The sequence below is a fragment of the Chiloscyllium punctatum genome, chromosome 21, assembly GCF_047496795.1.
Source record: "Chiloscyllium punctatum isolate Juve2018m chromosome 21, sChiPun1.3, whole genome shotgun sequence".
NCBI lineage: Eukaryota > Metazoa > Chordata > Chondrichthyes > Orectolobiformes > Hemiscylliidae > Chiloscyllium > Chiloscyllium punctatum.
In genome coordinates this window covers 71,796,143-71,819,447 of record NC_092759.1, presented here as the reverse complement: position 1 = coordinate 71,819,447, position 23,305 = coordinate 71,796,143, and positions in this window count along the sequence as shown.

Below are 23,305 nucleotides of genomic sequence, written 5' to 3'. Positions count from 1 at the left end.
TCGTGGCGCAGCCGCGAATACCAAACTGGAATTGGGGGTAGAAATGAGCACGTGAAGCTGTTCTATGGCGCCAGTGACATGATTGGTAAATGCGCCATCATAGAGTCATAGAGATGTACAACATGGAAACAGACTCTTCGGTCCACCCGTCCATGCCGACCAGATATTACAACCCAATCTAGTCCCAGCTGCCACCACCCGGCCGATATCCCCCCAAAACCTTCCTATTCATATAAACAACCAAAAGCCTTCGAAATGTTGCAATTGTACCACCTCCACCTAATTATCTGGCATATCATTCCATACACGCACCACCCTCTGTATGAAAAAGTTAACCCTTATGTCTCTTTTATATCTTTCCCTTCTCAACCTAAATCTATGCCCTCTAGTTCTGTACTCCCCGACCCCAGGGAATAGACATTGACTATTTATTCAAGCGCGTGAAATTCTGAGGCTGGGAGTGTTTCTGGTCAAAGGCGAGGTAGAAGGGCATATTGGTCTCAATTTATTATATTATTAAGAATCAGCAGCAGCATTAACCCGCACTGAGAATTGGTTCAGAGGAAGCGTGCTCGAGCCTTAAGTGAGAGGTTGAATATTGAAAGCATTTTAAGAGATTTTCCGAAACAAAGCGGTATTTTGTTACTTTGACGGTAAGAACTGCTTTTGCTCACATCGTCTCCACATCAGTCTCTTGCTCCAGTAAACACTCCAATCCAGCGTACATTGCTTCCATTCCAACATAGAAACGCGTCCTATTCTCTCTCCATCTGGGATGATCTGATTTGGTAATGTCATTCTTTGAATGGAGAAATGCAGCAGGGAATTGTTAGTGCAGCGGCGATCTATTTGGCTAGTAATCTTTGGAGACTGGAATGTAGCAGCTGCTGTTAGTTAAATTCGATGAATAAAATCTGGAAAATTACCCAATCTCAGGAACAGAGACAATAAATTTATATTGCTGAAAACTCATTCAATCATGTCCCTTCGAAAGGGAAATCTGCCGACTGTAATGAGCCCTGTCAACATGTGACTCCAGATTCTCAACAATATGGTTCACCCATGAATGCCCTATGACTCAGTTCAAGGGGAATTAGAATTAACAGCAAATGCTCTTCAGACCAATGATAAGGAAGAATAAAAATACATGGACAACAAGGAAAATGGAAATTGTGTCTGTGTGGACTCGAATGCAACTGATTATCAAAGTAAATAGACACAAGGATCCCTGCAGCGCCAAGAAATCAGGGCCATGGGGTGACTGCAGGAAGGGATTCAATTACCAGCTGAGGTGTAAACTCACTTGTTCAGTCACAATGCGCACAGGTCATTCACCACTCCCGTATGTGAGAAGCGATCCCTCAGGAGACCAACTTCCAGAGTCACCAGCAAGTTAATAAATGACTGCAGGAGTTCAATTCGGATATTATTGCAGCTGTTAATACCAACCAGCAATGAACCCTGTTTGGATGCTTGTTTCCAGTGGAGTTCCACTGTTTTCTGATGTAGACAAATGGTTTGGACTTATTAGTAGGAGCTATAATTCAGAAGTTTGCTGATGATGCAACAGTTGGTCGTGTAGTTGACTATGGTGAAGAATGCTAGGGACTGCAGGGATGTATCAATAAGATGGAAAGGAAAAGTGCTGAATGGAATTGAATCCAAATCAATGAATGCTAATGAATTTGGGGAGAAGAAACAATAGCAGTGAGGATTCTGTGTGGTGTAGACGGACAAAGAGATCATGAAGTGGACATTCACGATCGCTGAACATCAATGGACAGGGGAATCAGTTGGACGGAAGTACGTACTGCAGGTGCTGGAAACCAGAATCAATATTAGAGTGATGCTGAAGAAGCACAGCAGGTCAGGCAGCATCCGATTTGCAAAAAAAAATGACGTTTCGGGCAAAAGCCCTTCATCAGGAATAAGGCTGGGAGCCTCAAGGGTAGAAAGATAAACGGTAGGACTGGGTCTGGGAAGAATTTAGCTGAGAGTGTAATAGTTGGATGGAAGTGGGGTTGAAGGTGATAGGTCGGAGAAGAGGGTGGATCGGATAGGTGAGGAGGCAGATAGACAGGTGGGACAGGTCAGTTGGATGGTGCCAAGCTAGACGTTTGGAACTCGGATAAGGTGGACGTGGGGAGATGAGGAAACTGGTGAAGGCCACATTGATGCCCTGGGGTTGAAACATCCCGAGATTGAAGATTCGGCCTCGGGTGGTGAGTGAATGGCGGTGGAGGAGGCCCAGGACCTGCATGTCCTCGGGAGACTGTGGAGGGGAGTTGATGTGTTTGGTCATGGGGCATTCAGGTTGAATGTTGCCGGTGTCCTGGAAATGTTCTCTGAAGTGCTCCGCGAGAAGGTGTCTGTTGGCCCCAGTGGTGAGGAGACCGCATCTGGAGCAATAGATGCAATAAACGACACGTGTGGAAGTGCGGATACGCAGTTAATGGATGTGGAGGGCTCCATTGGAGCCTTGGAAGGATGTGAGGGGGAAGGTGTGGGTGCAGGTTTTGCAATTCCTGTGTTGGCAGGGAAAGGTACCAGGAGGGTAGAGTGTGTCATTGGAGGGCGTGGACTTGACTAGTTAGTCGTGGAGGAAACAGTCTTTGTGAAAAGTGGATAGGGATGGGGAGGGAAATATATCCCTCGAGGTCAGTGTTGCTGACGCCTTTTACTAACCCACTGATGCCCACAGCTATCTGGATTATACATCCTCCCACCCCACCACTTGCACAACCATTATTCTGTATTCCCAATTCCTCCACCTCCATCGCATCTGCTCCCATAGGAAAAGCACAGCAGTTCAGGCTGCATAGGAGGAGCAATAAGATCGACGTTTCATGCAATAGGTAAGTGGGGGAGCGGATGAAGGTGATAGGTCAGGGAGGAGGGTGGAGTGGATAGGTGGAAAGGAAGAATGGCGTGGAGGATAAGACATGGCGACAGTGCTGAGCTGGACGTTTGGAGCTGGGGTGAGATGGGGTAAGGGTAAATGAGGAAACTGGTGAAGTCCACATTGATGCCCTGGCGTTGAGGTGTTCTGAGGTGGAAAATGAGGCCTTCTTCCTCCAGGCGTCAGGTCGTGAGGGACCGGCGGTGAACGAGGCCCAGGGCCTCCATGTCCTCGGCTCAGTGGAAGGGGGAGTTGAAATGTTGGGCCACAGGGCGGTGTGGTTGATTGGTGTGGGTGTCCCAGAGATATTCCGTAAAGCGCTCTGCTAGGAGGCGTCTAGACTCCCCAATGTAGAGGAAACTGCATCGCGAGCAACGGATACAATAAATGATATTGGTGGGTGTGCAGGTAAAACTTTGATGGATGTGGAAGGCTCCTTTGTGGCCTTGGGTGGAGGTGAGGGAGGAGGTGTGGGCGCAGATTTTGCAATTCCTGTGGTGGCAGAGGAAGGTGCCAAGATGGGGGGATGGGTTGTTGGAGGACGTGGACCTGACCAGTTAGTCACGGGGGGAATGGTCTTTGCAGAAGGCGGAAAGGAGATATGAGGGAAATATATCCCTGGTGGTGGGGTCCGTTTGGAGGTGGTGGAAATGTCAGCGGATGATTTGGTTTATGCGAAGGTTGGTGGGGAGGAAGATAAGCACCGGGGGGTTCTGTTCTTGTTCCAGTTGGAGGGGTGGTGTCTGAGGGCGGAGGTGCAGGATGTGGACAAGATGCATTGGAGGGCATCATTAACCATGTGGGAAGGGAAATTACGGTCTCTAAAGAAGAAGGACATCTGTTGTGTTCTGTACTCTATGCTCCTTTCTCCCCACCCTACTCTCATTTATCTCTCCACCCTTCAGGCACTCTGCTTGTATTCCAGATGAAGGGCTTTCGCTCGAAACATCGTTTTTTCTGCTCCTCGGATTCTGCCTGAACTGCTGTGCTTTTCCAGCACCACTCTAATCTAAACTCTTTCCAGCATCTGCAGTCATTGTTGTTACCCTCTGCACCCAAAGGACCAGTTCCACTACAGAATACACCAGATGGCCTCCTTCTTTAAAGACCAAAACTTACCAATCTATCTGGTTAAAGATGCCCTCCAAGACATCTCATCCATGTTCCATACCTCCACCCACGAACCCCAAACCTCCAACCACAACAAGGATAGAACCCCCCGGTCCTCATCTTCTATCCCACCAACCTCTGCATAAATCACATGATCCGCTGACAGTTTCGCCATCTAAAAACAGATCCCACCACCAGGGATATGTTCTCCTCCCCAACCCTATCCACTTTCCACCAAGACCATTCGCTCTGTGAATTTGGTTCAAGTCCACGCCCTCCAATGTCCCACTCTTCCCTCCCGGCACCTTCCTCTGCCACCGCAGGAACTGTAAAACCTGCGCCCACATCTACCCCCTCATCTCTGTGCAAGGCTCCAATGGAGGCTTCCCCATCAACCAAAGTTTCACCTGCACTTCCACACATGTCATTTCTTGAATCCGTTGCTCCCGATGCAGTCTACTCTACATTGGGGAGACTGGATGTCTTCTCACAGCGCACTTCAGAGAATATCTCCAGGTCACCCGAAGGAATTAACCCCAGGGCCCCCATGGCCAAACATTTCAACTCACCCTCCCACTCTCCTGAGGACACGCAAGTCCTGGGTCTCGTCCACTGCCACTGCCTCACCACCCGACACTAGGAGGAAGAGAGCCTCATCTTCCGCCTCGGGACCCTTCAACCCCATGGCATCAATTGGGACTTCACCGGTTTACTCATTTCACCTCCCCCTATCTTACCCCAGTTCCCACCTTCCAGCTCATCACTGTGCTCCTGACCTGTCACACCTATGCATCTTCATTCCCACCTATCCACTACACCTTCTTCTCTGACATATCATGTTCACCCCCACCTCCATCCACTTACAGCACTCTCAGCTACATTCTCCCGAGCCCCGCCAACTCCCATTTATCTGTCCATCCCATATGCTTCCAGTATCATTCCTGATGAAGGGCTTTTGCCTGAAACGTTCATTTTCCTGCTCCTCAGATGCTGCCGGACCTGTTGTGCTTCTCCAACACCACTCTAATCTTGAGGGGAATCAGTTGATTGAGAGGGTTTTCGGATATTTTCTATTGTTGACCACAGGCTGTGGATGATAGTAGAACTTTAGCAACCACCAGTTTAGGGAATATCTAAAGGACTGAGCACAAGTCTGGTCACCGCATAAATCAACATTTTTATTAAAATTGTAAGATAAAAGATGGAAGGCTGAAGTATGCAACTTTGCCCATCAAGACCGTTTCACCAATGAGTTTCTCACTGATTCCTTTCCAAGTCAGAGTGCTATGGGCCTTGGAGGGGAACTTGCAAATGGTGACGTTTCGTTGCATCTTCCCACCTTGTCCTTATAGTCAGTACAGCTGTTGAGCTTTGAAGGTTCTGTCAAAAATGCCCACATGAATTACTCTCGTGCATCTTGTAGTTGGTGCACTCTGCTGCAATTGTGCCTTAGCGGTGAGGGGAATGAATATTGCAGGTATTGAAGATGGTACAATCAAGTGACTGCATTGTCGTGGACGGTGTCCAGTTCCTTAAGTGTTATTGTAGTTACACCCATCTCGGCAAATGGAGAGAGTTATGTTCCATATCTCATTTGTGCGTTGCAAACGATGTAGGATTCACGGAGACACAAGTTGAGTTTATAATCAAAAAATGTCTTCCAAAGGACATGTTTTTGTTGTCAAATTGTTTTATAGCCAGTTTCTATCTGTGTATTTTTCTAAATACTAGCTCTGTAGACAATTACATGGGATAATTTCGACACAGTAAAGCCATTGAATGTCAGTCCGATATGACTAGATTATCATTTGTCAGAGTTATTATTACTCTATCTCCTCCTTGAGTGTATCAATCTGATTCCAGCCGCTATCTGACTTCAAGTTCCAATTCCCGTCTGCGCTTGAAATTTCAACCGTTTCTTCACATAAATTTCTCCACCTGCCTTAATAATATGTAAGGAAATTGCAGGGGACAGCAGAGATTTACGGACATGTTGTCAACACTTGAGAAAACGGAGCTTCGTGAAATGATTGGTTAGGCTGGGATTATTCTCCTTGTAACAAATGAGGTGGAGGGGACCTGTATAATCACATAATAACATTTATAAACGTTCAATATTCATAGGATTTTGACAGGGTAGTTACTGGCAGGTGGTTTACCCTTTGGTATGAGGAGAGCACCAGAGGACATGAACTCAGAATTAGATATTGCCAATTTAATTCAGAAATGGGGAGTAATGTCCTTGCTCAAGGGCCAGTGAATCGGTGGAACTCCTTACCAAAACTGTTGTTGAGGCTGAGTTGTTATGCATTTTCAAACTGTGCCAGACAGATACTTAACCAGAAAGACGACGAAGCATTATCGAGGTTAGGCAGGACAATGGAGTTGAAGATTTTCAGATCAGCCATGAGTTCGTTGAATGGTGGATCAGACTCGATGGGCTGAATGGCCCACTTCCAATCCGACATCATTTGTTCTAACACATTATTTTATTGATAAATGTAGACTTCTGACGGGATGGGATGAAGTGATAGAATAGGTTTCCAAACTGATCAGACAGATCAGGAACTAGGCTCATAAACTCATGAAGAAGAAATGCGATGTGGTCTGGAGACAACAAATGGCACTGGGCACACCACAGATCAGTATGTGCAGAAGTCGTGATTACTAAAGAAAATTGGTGGATCTTATATTGTTGCCAACTTGGTGATCACGTTATGATTCACATAGCAAAAGGTTGTGAAAGAATGAAAGGTTCATTTCACTGGAACAGTTTTCTGTGGTTCCAATTCCAATTGACTGTTTAAAATAATGATCAGAACTTTGTGTGGAGTGTGACATTGAAATTCATAATCCCACTGGATAAACTATTGCACCCGATCTCTCCTTATTTGTTTCACTTTCATTCGATGTAAATTCGTAGAAAGTCAAGATGGAATGAAAGGAGGAAAGAAACGTTTCACTCCCTTTCATTATCCCAATTTAACTTACAAAAGAATCAAATTGCTTTATTTCGACCTTGATGTGGTATCGATTTATCACCAATCTCTGGTGCAATGAAAGGCAAGAGCAAGATTCTCCATCCAATGTATACTAAAGATTCTCGGCACGAAGGAAAACCACAGCTGCGTTTGATAAAAACAACACTCCGATTGGATTCAAATCCACACATGCACAATGAAAGAGCAACCCGTCGCCTTAACCTCTGGGCCACTTCAGTCCATGGCAAAGGGGCTCGCATGTGACCCCGTCAAGATCACATATGGTGCACCTAGGGGATAAGAAATTCCCTGAACGGAATCGAATCCACACAATTATTTTTCTGCTTTTAGCGGCGTAATAATACCCGCAAAATCCAAGGAATTGACCTCGTCCTTGAAAGGAATACCATGTCTTTGATTTATTCCGAGTCGGAACTGTCTCAGAATGATCCAGCAAACATGAAATTCCCGTCACATTCACACGCACATTTAGTCTGGACGCATAATTTCTTCAGATAGTTTCTCTCTCACGTGAAGAAGTATATATGGACGAGAAGTGAAGGTGATGTTTTAGCTCGATGGTCTCTCTCATATGGCTGAACCTGAACTGGGTAAAATTCCCAGAAATGCAGTTTTGTTCGTTTCATTTTATTAGTTTTGCTGCAAATTCACTTTGTTCATTGCAATGATCGGGAGTGAATTGGATTTATATGATTGGAACGCTTAATGTTGTATTCAATTTTGCTCCGAATTTATTTCAGCTTAAAGAAAATACTGATGAGAAAAACAGAAGGTTGAACTACAGAACAAGATGCCAGTTTTGATGCTCAGTTACGTTGGCAGATTTCAGTGGGTATCAAGTTAACCCAACATCATGGCGATCGTCCTCCATTAGTGGGCGGTACGGTGGCACAGTGGTTAGCACTGCTGCCTCACAGCGCCAGAGACCCGGGATCAATTTCCGCCTCAGGCGACTGAATGTGTGGAGTTAGCACGTTCTCCCCGTGTCTGCGTGGGTTTCCTCCGGGTGCTCCGGTTTCCTCCCACAGTCCAAAGATGTGCAGGTCAGGTGAATTGGTCATGCTAAATTGCCCGTAGTGCTAGGTAAGGGGTAGATGTCGATGTAGGGGTATGGGTGGGTTACGCTTCGGCGGGGCGGTGTGGACTTGTTGGGCCGAAGGGCCTGTTTCCACACTGTAAGTAATCTAATCCCATCTTTAAAGCATGGGATTAAAGCAGGAAATCGATCTCCCAGAGACGGGTCACTTGCATTAATTATGGAATAGCTTTCCTTGACAATATACAAAATCTGCTCAGTTCCATTTGTCATGCTTCTTGTGGAATATTAACATAAATCTTTCAAAACTGAGGTTTTTTGCTGAATCTTACTCAGCTGCATACGTTTCCGATATTTCTTTGCATCTGAAATCGTCCAAATTAGACATTGTTTCCTCGCACCTTCTACCACCGACACCCTACTTTTAAACTTTTATCTGGCAACAGGCTGTCTCTCTCCTGGTGAAACTCACTGCTTGTGTGTCTCTAAATGTGCCTTTCCAAATATTTTGGAAACGGATTCTCTGAGTGACAGAATTTCTGCTCCCATTTTTTTCTTTGTCCTACATCGATGGTTTTGAAATCTTGACTTTCAGAAATTGATTAATTTGAAAGAGTGAATTTACCACATATTTACTCTCTCCAAACCTCAAATACTCTGGAAAACTTCCATTCAGTTTTCCTTGGTTTAGTTTCAAACTTTTCAAAACACAAGTCAATAAAATTCCATCCCCATTAAACGCCGTCAGCGTCATCTCTAATGTCTTAGCAGCTCAGTAAACGCTGGCAGTGTCCTCTCTGATAGAATCACCGATTCCCTACAATGCAGAAAGTACAATTCAGCCAATCGAGTCCGTATGGTCACTCTGAACAGCATCTCAACCAGACTTAGCTCCCGTCTCTATCCCCGCAGGCCTCTGGCTTGTGATTTCAAATAAACCCTGCTGGAATAAAACCTGGCATCGTGTGACTGCTGACCTTGTCACTGCGTTACCCATGGCTAATACACTTAACTTACTGAATTCACTCCCTGGACACATCAGCGCAATTTAACATGGCCAATCAACCTAACCTACAGACTTAAGAGCAGTGCGAACCACTGAGCCAATGTACCATCACATTGAACACTATCTGTATCATGTGTAATGACTTTTCACACTGGCAAGTCCGCCTAGTGAAAGCATGCTGCGCCCACTAACCCGAATTCAATGCATCCAAATGCGGTTCTACGCTGTACAACCTCATTAGTGATGCTGGAAATGGTTCTGCACTCAGATCTGAATGGGTTTACTCTGTTTTCTTCCTCAGATTCCTGCTTTAAATAAACTTGTCAGGAACAACTCGATATAATGGTTTTCATTGCAACACAAACACAATGTGCAGTTTGCAGAAGTTACATGTTTGCACTTTCACCGAAACTCTCTCCCCCCAGGAGCTGCAGTCCTTCCCCACGCTGATTCAGACAGCACTGTTTTTGTTGTAACATGTCCCACCGATAATGGAAGACCTGGCATTATTTACCTGCACTGGGGAACAGAGTGAGAGGTTTAAAACCTTTACGATGCCCTCAGCAGAGAAATGAGCCCTGTGACAGGCGGGACACTAAACACGATACTGTGGAGGACAACATCGAAGCAGGCCCTTCAGCCTGTTGTGGACGCACTTGTCAAACACAACTGCTTAACGACCTGAATCAAGTTTTCCATCGTTTCTCCCATAATCTCAGTTCTTTTTAATGTTAGAATGATTTCCACCTCTCTAACCCTCTCCGCAAATCTATTCAAACCTTTCTACCTTTTTACAAAGTCTCTTGGCCCCAGTGTTCGATCTCTCCATCAATAAGAAACGTTTCTTTCTGTCTATCCTATCCATATCCCTCAGTATTTAGTACATCTCAGTCATTTCTTCTCCAATCTCCTCTGCTTGGCGACAAACAACCCCAGTCTGACCAATCTCTCCTCATAACTGAAACTCTTTAGCCCAGACAATATCCCAGTGAACCTCTACTGCAACGTTTCCAGTGCGATCACATCCATGCAGTACTTTGAATTGCAGAAATGCACAGAGTAATCTAGCTAGGGTCGAATGAACATTTTTTCCTATTCTGTTACAGAATGAGGGCGTTGCTGGTTCGGCAGTATTTATTGCTGTCCCGAATTGCACAGCGGCAGTTGAGACTCAACCATATTGTAGTGAGTCTGGAGTTACATGGAGGCCCGAGCAGGTAAGAATGGCAGTTTCATTCTTTAAATGGCATCAGATGGGTTTTTTTCAACAACTGAACATGGATCTATAGGAGTTATTAGATTCATAATTCCAGATGTCTTTTCAATCCCAACTCTACCACCTAGTATGGTCGGAGTCAAACCCAGGTCCCTGGAGTCTGAATTAACAGTTCAGTGTGCAGTGGTGATAGCGCTCGGCCATTGCAGAAAAGCAGTGAAACTGATCTTATCCAATGAAGTCGCTTTTCCCCGATACTGTTCAGTGCCATTTTCCTGAGCTTGACCCCCCCAATAATATCTGGTCCATGTCAGTAAAAGTTGCTACATGAGAATTGATCTCATAACAGTGATAACCAAATGAATCAACTGGTCTGCAGGTCCCGATGGTGGGGTTGGGGCACGTTCACGCAGCAACAGTGACCGCAGCCACACAGACTGATCGGTATCAATGTGAGATTCTGTATTAGATTCTGCAATACCTTAGTGAAATAGGAAATGACTCCGCAAACAAGTGATGAAAGAGCAGCGCTCTGAAAGTTAGTGCTTCAATTAAACCTGTCAGACCATAACCTGGTGTTGGGTGATTTTTAACTTTGTATTCCATAGTCCAACACCGGCATCTCCAAATTAATGAAATGGGGGTATGGGATGGAAAGTTCGGTTAGTGATGGTAGGAGGGAAGAAATCTCTGAGAACGGGTGGATTTGAATTCTGACATATGAAACACAGAGATGTGAGCGAGCAGAGCTTGAAGGAAAAAAAAATCACCTTTGAGAAAATCAAAACTTTAAAACAACTGATTCCTTTGTGTTCCACAAAAGACTGGGACACAGAGCAATTACTGTCGTGACTCGGATTCGAACCACGGTTGCAACACAGAGTACTAACCACTATACGATCACGGCAACCCACAGACGAACGCGCTAACTGCGTGTAATAAATACAGTATCATAAGAAATATTAGGCAGAGCACCAAATGCACAATATCAGTGCTGAGCGAATAGTTGCAGATATGTGGGAACTCAGAATGGGCTGACCGTTTAACATCGGTGCCCTCAGTGTCTGTGGTGATTCCATCATTACTATGCTGAAGGCTGAGACAAATAGATTTCTCCAAAACATCAAAGATTCCGGGGACAGTGCAGCTTTTGTTAACTACACATCCACAAATATCATTTATTGTATCCGATGCTCCCGGTGCAGTCTCCTGTACATTGGGGACTCTGGACGTCTCCTAGCAGAGCCCTTTAGGGATCATCTCTGGGACACCCACACCAATCAACCACACTGCCCTGTGGCCCAACATTTCAACTCTCCTTCCCACTCTGCCGAAGACATGGAGGTCCTGGGCCTCCTTCACCACCAGACGCCTGGAGGAAGAACGCCTCATCTTCCACCTCTGAACACTTCAACCCCAGGGCATAAATATGGACTTCAACAGTTTCCTCATTTCCCCTTCCCCCACCTCACCCCATTTCCAAACTTCCAGCTCAGCACTGTCCCCATGACTATTCCTGACATATCCTACGTGCCTATCTTCTATTCCACCTATCCATTAAACCCTTCCCCCCGACCTATAACCTTCATCCCCTCCACCACTTAACTATTGTACTCTATATTACTTTCTCCCCACCCCTACCCTCCTCTCACTTACTTCTCCACCCTTCAGGCTCTCTGCCTGTATTCCTGATGAAGAGCTTTTGCCCGAAACGTCGATTTTACTGCTCCTTGGATGCTGCCTGAACTACTGCGTTCTTCCACCACCACTAATCCAGAATCTGGTTTCCAGCATCTGCAGTCATTGTTTTTACCAAGCTTTTGTTGAAATGTATACTTCAATAGCAATGCAGTTTAACATCGGTTATTTCACGAGGTTCGCCACACAAGCAGTAACCACTGCTGCCACAGAGTCCCAATTCCCAGCCCAGAATCAGAGGAACTAAGTGGCGCAGTCGCGAATAACCAACTTGAAATCAAGATGGGAATGAGGTCGCAGAGATACTCGATGGCTCAAGTGACACAACCGGAGAATGAACGGTATTTCTATGATGGTTTAGAGGCGCAAGCAATTCCGACGTTGGGAGTGCTTCGGGTCAAAGGCGGGGCAGAAGGGAATATGTGTTCCCGTTTATAACAGCAATCTACAGTGCATCTTGCTGAGATAACTGAGTGCCACAACTGGAGCGTGGGCGTCTGGTTTGAAGTTAAATATTGCTTCACTATCACCCACTTCCCCGGAATGAATTGTTTTCACCATTTTTATTTCCAATTGTTTGGTAGCTCCCTGCAGTCTGCGGTTTTCTTCCTCATGGTTAATTGCATGACTAATTGTTGTATGATCTGCACACTGCTAAATCACGGCCACTACAAGTAAATATGAATCATTGATCGACGTGAGAAAACAGTGAAACACACTTCAGGCATGATTCGTAGGTTTTCAGGCGACACCAGAATTGTAGACAGTGAGGAAGATTATCTACGTTTCAAAAGGATCTTAATCCAATGAGTCGTTGGACTGAAAAATGTAACATGGAGTTCAATCTGGATAAATGGAAGGTATTGCATTTTGGTACAACAAAAAGAGTATGGCTTTGCGTATGTTGGAGAACAGGGAAGCTCGGTGTGCAGGTACATAATTCCTTGTAGATTGCATTTACTACAGACAAGATAGTTCAAAGGCATTTAACAAACTTCCCTTCATTGTTCAGTCCTTTGTGTATAGTAGTTCGGACGTTATGTTGAAGTTTTGCAGGACATTGATGAGGCCTCTTCTGGAATATTATGTCCAGTTCTGGTCGCCCAGTTGTAGGGATGATATTATTCAGCTGGAGCAGGTTCAGAACAGGTATGCACGCATGTTGCCTGCGGAAGGTTTGAGTTATAATGAAAGGCTGGATAGGCTGAGACTATTTTCAGATTGGAGATTGAGGTGTTGAAAAACCACAACAGGTAACACAGAATCCGAGGAGTAGGAGAAACATTTCTCTTCGTGCAAGTGTCGTTCACCAGGCTCTTCCCCGCAACGTAGATTCTCCTGCTCCTCAACTGCTGCCTGACCTGCTGTGCTTCCCCAGCACAACACTCTCGACTCTGATCCCTCATCTGTAGTTCTCACTTTCTCCGAGTTGAGACTGCTTTCACTCGAGGTTAGGGGTTTGAGCGGAGACCAGACAGAAGTTTATGAATTCTTGAGAGGCAAGTTAGAGTAAACGATAGCTGCCTTTTCCCAGGATGGGGATTTCAATGCTAGATGGCATCTGTTTAAGATGAAAAGAGAGAGATTTCTTTTGAAAAGGTCATGTGAGGCATTTTTTAATGAAGGTGTTTTACGTGTGCAATTAACTTGCTAAGGAAGTGATGGATGAGGGTACGTTTGCAACATTTAATGGACAATTGATTCCAAACATGAATGGGAAATTGGGATTTTTAAAATAAATGTATTTATGCCTATTACATCAGTTATTTCTCAGAGGACATTTAAGAGTCAACCACGGTATTATCCATCTGGAGTTTCCTGTGGGACAGAGCAGATGAATATGACAGTTTGCTTCCCGAACTGGCATGAATGAATCAGATGGGATTTTCTACACAACTGATTCAGGTCATCACGAGACTCTTCAATTCCAGGTGCGTATTGAATTCAAACTCCACTATCTGTCATGCCAGGATCTGAACCCTTTGTCCCCAAAGTAATAAAACTAAAAGCGCATTATAACCACTTAATGGGTACAGGAGGAGGCAGATGTGACTAGATTAGTTTGGCAGTATGTTCAGCATGGATTGGTTGGACTGACAGGCCTGTTTTCATCCTGTATGACTCTATGATTGACGCTTTGGAACAAATAGCTGGTCGGGATTAACAGCAGCATTGACTGAATAATCGTACACCTGATGGGATATGTAATCCTGCTGGAGGTTGTCCGGAGGTTGTTTTGATCAGTGACCCATTCCCACACACGGGACTGGTGAACGGTCTCCCGCCAGTGTTACTGATTAAATGAGTTTCCATTTCTGTGGTTAATTGAATCCCTTCCAGCAGTTCCCACATTGCCCTGCTTTCTCTGTGGTATCATCTTTTTTTCTACCGAGGGTGAACGATCCTTTCAAGTTGGGTCCACACAGATACAAATCCCGTTTTCCATGTTGTGAACGCGTTTTCATTGTTTCTCATTCACCCACAGGTTGTGAGTATGACTGGTCAGGACAACATTTATTATTCCCCCCTCGTCCGTTGCTGTCTGGCTGCACCACAAACCCGGGTGCGATCGCAGCCTCGGGTGTCTGTCTGTGGGCAGTCTGCACATTCTCTGTGTGTTTGTTGTTATTTCTCCCTCTGACTTAAGATGTGCCAGTTACAGGGATCAACAATGGAAATTGAAGGCTTATGGGGTAGGGAATACCGTGGGGTCTGGTGGGATGCGCTTCAGATGGATGTGTGGACTGGAAAGGCCGACGAGACTGCTTCCATACCCGATGGGGATTCTTGGATTAAGGGTCAGTTAATGTTTTTTCTGGTCCTGGAGGCTCTCGTAAGCCGGACTGGGTGAAGATGGTAGAATACCCTGCATAAGGGACATGGATGAATGAGATTGCAGGAAATTAAATTCATGATCTCTGTTCCTAAGGTCAGGCTTGCATTTTAGGTTTTATTCGTCGAACTTAAACATCACCCTTTCCGTGTTCCAACCCCCAAGGATGACTGGTTTAAAATATCACCCCAACACCACCTTCTCCTGGTTGAAATCTTGGCTGTGTGGAAGAAACTGATACTGAGCTGATACGAGCAAATGTAGCTTCCCTCGGCAGTGTTGGAAACACAGATCCAAACAGCAAATCATCTTTTGAACCCACCACTGCAAAGTTAAGGGCTCAACACGCTCCACTTATGCCACTCAGCTGTCTTAGCAAGAGGTACTGGAAATCGCTATGATAGTATAAACGGGGACAACCATTCCCTTGAGCAGGAGCACACTCAACCGAGGAATTTCTTGCAACTCTATACCATCGTAGAAGAACAGCACGCTCACCTATTGCATTACTGGAACCAGAGATTAACTCTGCGCGCTCATTCCCATCGCCATTTCCGGTTGGATTTGAGCGGCTGTGCCGATGTTTAGCTAAAACGCTATTGAAACATACATTTCAACAATATCCTGTACTGTCCCCCGAGTCTTTGATGTTTTGTCGAAATCGATAAATCTCAGTTTTCAACATTCTCATTCAAGGGATCTCCACAGCCTCTGAGAGCATCGAACTGAAAGATTCAGCTCATTCTCAGTTCCCACATATCTGTCACTGCTCGCTGAGCACTGATATTGCAGTTTTGCTGTTCTTCCGATCATTTCCTCTGCTGCTTGCAAGCATCCTGTTCTGTGGTTACTGTGATCGTGGTTGTCGGTATTTTGCATTGTTACCACAGCAACCTCGATTTGAAACCAAATCACAGCACTAAGCGTTCTCTCCTTCGTCCTTTTTGTGACACATGCTCAGAAATTAATTGTTTTACCTTAAAATTCTGCTCTCTCACATGTCTGTGTTTCATATATCAGAATTCAAACACACCCGGTCAGCGATGTCCCTCACCCTGGCACCGGGTAGGCATCACACCATGCAAGACTCCCGATCTGGCTTGCAAAGGATAATATTTGTCCCCCTAATTATAGAATCCCCTATAACCACTACTTGTCTATTAACTCCCCCCCCCCCCTCTTTAATGGCCTTCTGCACCATGGTGCCTTGGTCAGTTGGCTCATCCTGTCCAGAGCCCTTTTCCTCATCCGAACAGGGAGCAACAATCTCGTACTTGTTGGACAAGGTCAAGGGCTGAGGCTCCTGCACTCCTGAACTCAGGTTCCCCCTACCTGCCTCACTTACAGTCACACTCTGATGAACCTGATCACTAGCTGCTGGTGAATTACTTAATCTCCCAGGTGTGACTGCCTCCTGAAACAAAGCGTCCAGGTAACTCTCCCCCTCCCGGATGCGCCGCAGTGTTTGAAGCTCAGATTCCAGATCATCGACTCTGATCCAAAGTTCGTCCAGCAACCAAAACTTGCTGCAGATGTGGTCACTGCCATTCACAATGGGATCAGCCAACTCCCACATCATACAGCTCCAGCACACCACCTGCCCAGCCATCTCTGCTTAGTTAATTAATTACTTACTTTGTACAAGTTTGAGTTAGAACACTTTCTGATACCGCTCTGCTATAGTCTACCCCTAAAAAATAATTTATATGCACACAAAAACAAAGTAATTTTTAACCAGTCACTGGTAAAGAAATAGAAAATCCTCACCTTAAAAAAACCAGTGTAGTTAAGGAGGTTAGAGGAGGAGGGTGGGTGGGAGATACCACAGGTGTAGAATCTCGGGTTTAGCCGTCTTCCTGATTTATATAGTCACTGCTTTCCTTCCCGGCTGCCCCTCTGGTAGACGTCACTTCCCCTGCTGTTCCCGCTCTTTCTGTGAAGAGAGAGAGAAAAAAAACACCGCTGCCCGCTACAGGTAAGTAATTTTAAAATAAACTGTCTTACCTTAGCTATAGTCTTCCAGGTTCGTTTTTACTCAGCCGCTGCTCCCACTCAAATGGGGAACTTTTGACATAAGGCCACAGTTGGTGAATATTATGTCCAGTGACCAAAACCATTGCCAAATAAGCAATTTTTCAGGAATGCCTGAAAGGAAGAAAGCAGATCTTAGAGGGTGGGAATTCCAGACCATGTTTCCTTGGAATCTATAGAAACAGTCACACATCTGAACTCAAAAATAAACACATCATTGGGAGTCTATAATAAAATGAGTTATTGAGATATGAAAGGGTGTGTGGTGCAGGGAGTTAGGAATGATTACAGCCAGGAATTAAACCAAAGGTGTGAAAGTAAATTGTTGTTGATTATAAATGGGAGCCTTTTGATGGATCAGCAAGTTCTGGTACAAGTGAGCACTTGGGCGGTAGAGTTTTCAATATTCTGGATATTATAGGGAGGGTGATTGTGGGATGCTGGCCAGGAGTGCGTTTAGATAATGAAATCTAGAGTTAACAAAAGGAATGAATGAGAGTTTCAGTAAATGAGCTGAGACGGTGGTGAGGTCTGGTGATATCACTGAAGTCGAAATAGTGGTCTTGGAGTGGGACTGGGCTGTCACTCTCACCTCTAGGATTCAGCTGTTTTTCAGTTTGTGAATCAAGTCTGTAACAAGCTCAGGAACTGAGTGGCTCTGGCAGAACCCAAACTGGGCGTCACTGAGCAGGTTATAGCTGAGTATGTGCTTGACAGCATTGTTGATGACACCTTCCATCACTTCACTGCTGAGCGAGTGTGGACTGATGGAGGGAAATTGGCTGGGGTTGGATGTGTCCTGCGTTTTTGTGTTGAACAACACTGGGAAATGTTCCACAATGGCGGTAGGTGCCAGTGTTGGAGCAGTAATTATCTTGGTGTGCAGCAAGTTCTGGAGCACAGCCATCAGTCTTAATGCCACAATGTTGGCAGCGCCCATAGCCTTTACACTACTTTTCATTTCTTGATCTGATTTGAAATGAGTTTTAAACCAATTCGATTCACATTTGTGATGTCAGGGACCAATGGACAAGGCTCATCCACTTGGCACTGCTGGCTGAAGATTGCTGTAAATGCTGTTGTCTTATCTGGTGCATGGATATATGAGGCCCCTCCATTAGTAAGGGTGGGGATATCTGTGATGCTGCCTCCAGTGAGTTGTTTAATTGTCCATCACTATTCATGACGAGGTGTGGCAGAGCTCAGATCTGATCTATTGATTGTTGTATCACGTAGTTCTATTTGGTGTTGCTTGTGCGGTGTGACATGCACGTTGGTAGGCTTCACCAGGTTGGCACCTCATTTTTAGGTATGCCTGGTATTGCTCCTGGCATGCCCTGTGGAACTTTCCATTGAGCCAGGGTTGATCCCCAGCTTGATGTTAATGGTTGAGTGGGGGATATTCCAGGCCATGTGATTTCAGATTGGGCTGGAGTACAGTTCAGTTGCTGTTGTTGGCCCACAGTGAGAAAGAGGTTGCAGGGCCAAGAGGGCTGATTGTGTTGTTGTATTTTCCAGTGCATTGGTAGATGTAATGTGGTCCACCCAGTCTCATTCCTTTGTTGAGACTGTGCAGTGATTAATTCAATGAGTGATTTGGTGGGCCAGTGTCAGGAATGCAACTTTTAAAAACAGGTTTGGTGATTTATATATGAAAGAAGTGAAACTATCATGGTATTCGAACAGATGAAAGACTCAACAGACAATCAAGGTATTTTTCAATGGATTATTTCAGCTACATCACACTGTACATTTTTGCTATAAATTCCGTACCTTTGAATTGTACACTGCACAATCACCTGATGAAGGCGAGGCCCTCGGAAAGTTAGTGTGCTTCCAACTATAACCTGGTGTTGTGTGATTCTTAGCTTAGAATATTACAGCACTACTAACAGGACTGCATGTAAACAAGCTCAGTACAGTTGATCAATACATTCGGAAGGATTTTCTCCAAGTTTGATGACACCATATTATCAAAACCGTCAACTTCAACCCGCAATGTTGCTCTTAACAAAAACTTCAGGCTGACACAAATCTCCCCACCCCACTGCAATGTGGTACCCCGAGCCCGGCCCAGGAATTGGAACTGGGACATTTGTGGACTGTGATCTCCAAAGAAGCAAGCAAACACAATTCTTACAGATTAGTTCTCAAAGATGAGTAGCAAGTTTGAGACACGGCAGGTGGTATGCCTTCTTGCATTTAGCTTAATTGCATTTCTTATTTACAGTATAAAGATATGTGTTTTTTTTCATGGTTGGGGAGTTTTATCCTAGTTGATCACAGTTGCTGCCTCTCGTTCCCCAAGTCAAATCATAGGATCTATAACAAAACAATAAACTGCATGTGCTGGAGATCTCAACCTCAGAAACAAAGTGCTGGAGAAACTCAGCAGTTCTGAGGGTATCTGTGAAGAGAAAAAAATGTTAAATTTGCAGTTCACTGACTCTTTGTCTGAATGGACAAAAGATCACTGGACTTGGAACTTACAAAGTTTTTCGCCTCAGAGATGCTGCTGGACCTGCGGTTCTCCAGCTCTGTGCTTTCTATATTGAACTTTATTTACAAAACAGATCGGAAAAGTACGAATCTGCAAAAGTGAAAGGTTCATTGTAAACATGAGCGTAGTGTCGACATTTGCATTACACAAGAACGCCTCAGTTCAAAAAAAAGATTTAACTCAAAGGAACATTCCATCTCAAAATCAGCCAATTTACACCAGTAATAAAGCTCATCCACCCAATGAGGGACTTCAGCACAACATCCTGCAGTGTTGTACACAGCCACCTTTATGATCACATGTCACAAAATTGAAGGCCGAGAGCATGTCTCTTTAAAGGGGCTGAAATCAAACTCTCAATTTTTGGAAGGCTTTTTGATCAAACCTGATTGAACACTTAAATCTCAGAGCATAATCTTTGTTTTTTTAAACAAAGTGTGTGGGGAACATCCCACATCTTGTTAAAGGTTCAGTTCGGTCTGATACATAGAGCCCAAGGTCAAACAAACATCACACTTTCCATTCACTTCTACAAAAGGGCTGACGTCACATTTCTTCAGGATTTAAAGAACTTTTTAAATTGTTTGTAAAATCAATTGTCACGTTAAAGAACTGCACAATAAGTACCATGGTATGCAATAAGAGTGAAGCCTGTGACAGCAGATTTGGAGGGCAATGTGTTCGCTTTCTATTTTCTGGGAGCACTTTGGGAGACTGCTCCCAGATGGTGAGAATGAGCATATCTGGAATGCACTATTTAAATTTGGGAGTCCTTGGGAGACAATCTGTGGCTTGCGTTGGTGTGCAGTAAGCAATTCATAAAGTTATTTTTGTATTGTTTTTGACTATCTGAATGGTATTCAAATCTACCAGATTGCATTCAATAGTGTACATGCATCTATTGTAAATATTCGGAACATTCCAGAACTGCCCAGTGCTTCGCAAATTCAGGGAAGACAAAAAAATTACATTGAGTAATTTGAAATTAAGAATCCAAGAGGACTTGAATACTTCAGTGATTAATTCAAATAGTTAAATGGAGTGCTCACATTTAAAATACCTCTTCTCCATTGGAATGGATGGACCGACAAAACTGGGACCAAATTTCTAGCTGGGGACTATGAAAGATGCTTTGATAATGTCACCTACATTTACCAACAATAATTTGGCAAGCTCGGAAATTAAAAAAAAAGACAATACTAGCATCATTGCTGCTCCGATCATGTCCCAAGCTCTGTGAAAAAATAACAATGTTCAGGTTTATTGCATACGCTCAGAAACACGTGTTTCTTCTACAGATCCTGCAAGTTTCCCCAACGAGTACAGTCCATCCAACTTTGGCCAACTCATTTATTTCCTCGCCTCTATAGCCTGAAGAGTGACCAGAAGCAATTACTCCACATATGTGCGAACATTACCGACGAGGATTTATTCCTTCAGCATTGACTTCCATGTATTCAGTGCCCAGAACAGATAAAAAGCTTGTTATCTTTTATAGAGCAATGATTCAGTGGGAGTAAAACACCAACCTTTTCTTGCTTAACAATCACGCTGCCTAAATTTTAAAAATGAACACTTCTTAACAGTTCACTAGATCGTAACGAAATATTTTGTGCACAACAAATCACATGATACATAGTTATTCAGATAACAAAACAGGTTTGGTCATTGAAGAACCCAGAAGAAAAGGTAATGAAACAATGTGAGTTTGATATACCTCGATCATCATTTCAGGTGCATTCTCTGCATGAATCCTCCTTTTCCTCCTTGAAGTATTCAACTTCTTTAATAATTAAGAATGCAGTCACAGTTGTACAACACTCAATCAAACCCTTCAGTCCAACTTGTCCATGCTGACCAGATATCCTAAATTAATCTAGTCCCATTTGCCAGCATTTGTTCCATAATCCCTCTAAACACTTTCTCTAATTATCAGTTTATTTTACTTTATCAGCACTTGAAACACTGACATTCTTTCTCCCAACATTGGTAAAAGGAATCCTAAATTCATCCATCCAAGTTAATTTTGTGATCTTTCACAAAGAAACACGTGAGAACAATAAGTGGCTGAGTGCAAAACAAAATACTGCAGCTCCGCGATAGAAGCACTGTAAAGCTCAGGCAGTATTAATCTTTCTGGTAATGACCTTGTTCTCGCTAAATATAACACACAGGCAAAGTAGAAGGAAAGTAGAATTTGGAATGATTTGGAGATGTCAGTGTTGGATTGGGGTGTACAACGTTACAAATCTCACAACACCAGGTTATAGTCTAACAAGTTTAATTGGAAGCACACTAGCTTTCGGAGGGTCACTCCTTCATCAGGTGGTAGTGGAGGGCTCAATCCTAACACACAGAATTTATAGTAAAAATTTACAGTGTGACATAACTGAAATTATACATTGAAAAATTGATTGTCTGTTAAGCCTTTCATCTGTTAGAATATCACGATAGTTTCACTTCTTTCATGTGCAAATCACAAAACCATTTTTAAAAAAGTGGCATTCTCAGGTTAGCTGTTAACAATGGTGAGAGGTAGACAATATGTTGAAGGTGTTGCACCCCTGTGTTCTCTGTCTGTGCCATGATGTTTAGATTGATTCTAATCGAAAAAGTGAGATAACAGAGTTTTACATGAAATCTTGCAGTTTTGGAGTAAAGTACAATGTAACCCTGCAAGGACAAATTCATCCCACAAAATATGTGTGCATGTGGGTCTTTGTCTGTCTCTCTGTGTTTGTCTGTCTGGGTTGGGGGTTTCGTGTGTGTGTGTGTAGTGAGTGTAGAGTGTCTTAAGTCTGTGAGAGGGTGCATGTGTGAGTATGGGAGTGTGTGTGCGTGTCTGTGGATATGTGTGTCCGTGTGCATGTGTCTATAGGTGTGCTTTGTGAGAGTGTGTGTGTGTAGGAGTATCTGTCTCTGTGTATAGTACAATGGTGGTCACCTATAATGTGACATGAACCCAAGGTCTCGGTTGAGGCCCTCCCTATGGGTACCGTACTTAGCTTTCAGCCTCTGCTCGGCCATTTTTAACTGCTGCCTGTCCCGAAGTCCGCCTTGGAGGATGGTCACCCGTAGGTCCGAGGTCGAATGTCCTGGACCACTGAAGTGTTCCCCAACTGGGAGGGAACATTCTTGTCTGTTGATTGTTGTGCGGTGCCCATTCATTCGTTGTCGTAGAATTTGCTCAGTTTCCCCAATGTACTATGCCTCCGGGCACCCTTGCCTGCAACGTATAAGATAGACAACGTTGGCTGAGTCACATGAGTACCTGTCATGTAAAGCAACACATCACCCGTTCACAACGCAATGCCATCCAGGCTCTCAAAACCAATCACAAAATTGTCCATCAAACCAGCAGATAAAGGAGGAGCCATTGTCATTCAGAATAGAACAGATTACTGCAACGAAGTGTACCGACAACTGCACAACCAGGAACACTGCAGGCAACTACCAGGTGATCCGACCAAAGAACAGGTTTGAGATTGGGGTTAATTTATTTCAATGGACAGGGAGCTAGTTGACAGACAGGAAACAAAGAGCTGGAACAAACAGGTAATTTTCTGAGTGGCAGCCAGTAATCAGTGAGGTACTACAGAGATCAATGGTTCAAACCCAGTTATTTACAATATATACGGATGATTTAGATGGGGGATCTATTACTATTTCTATTTGTGGACGACACAAAGCTGGGTGGAAGGGTGAACTGTGAGGAAGATGGAATGTGAGGACGATACAGAGATGCTTCAGTGTGATTTGGATAAGTTGAGTGATTTTTTTGTTGCAAAAACAGAAAGGGAAATTAACTGAATATAATGGGTAAAGGGGAGGTGCAACTAAAGGTGTTTTTGTCCACCAGTCACTGAGAGTGAGCATGCAGGTGCAACAGGCAGTGAAGGCAAATGGTATGTTGGCCTTCATCGTGGGGTAGGCCCGAACCAGTGGGCATGGTCTAAAAGATATAACATTAGGCT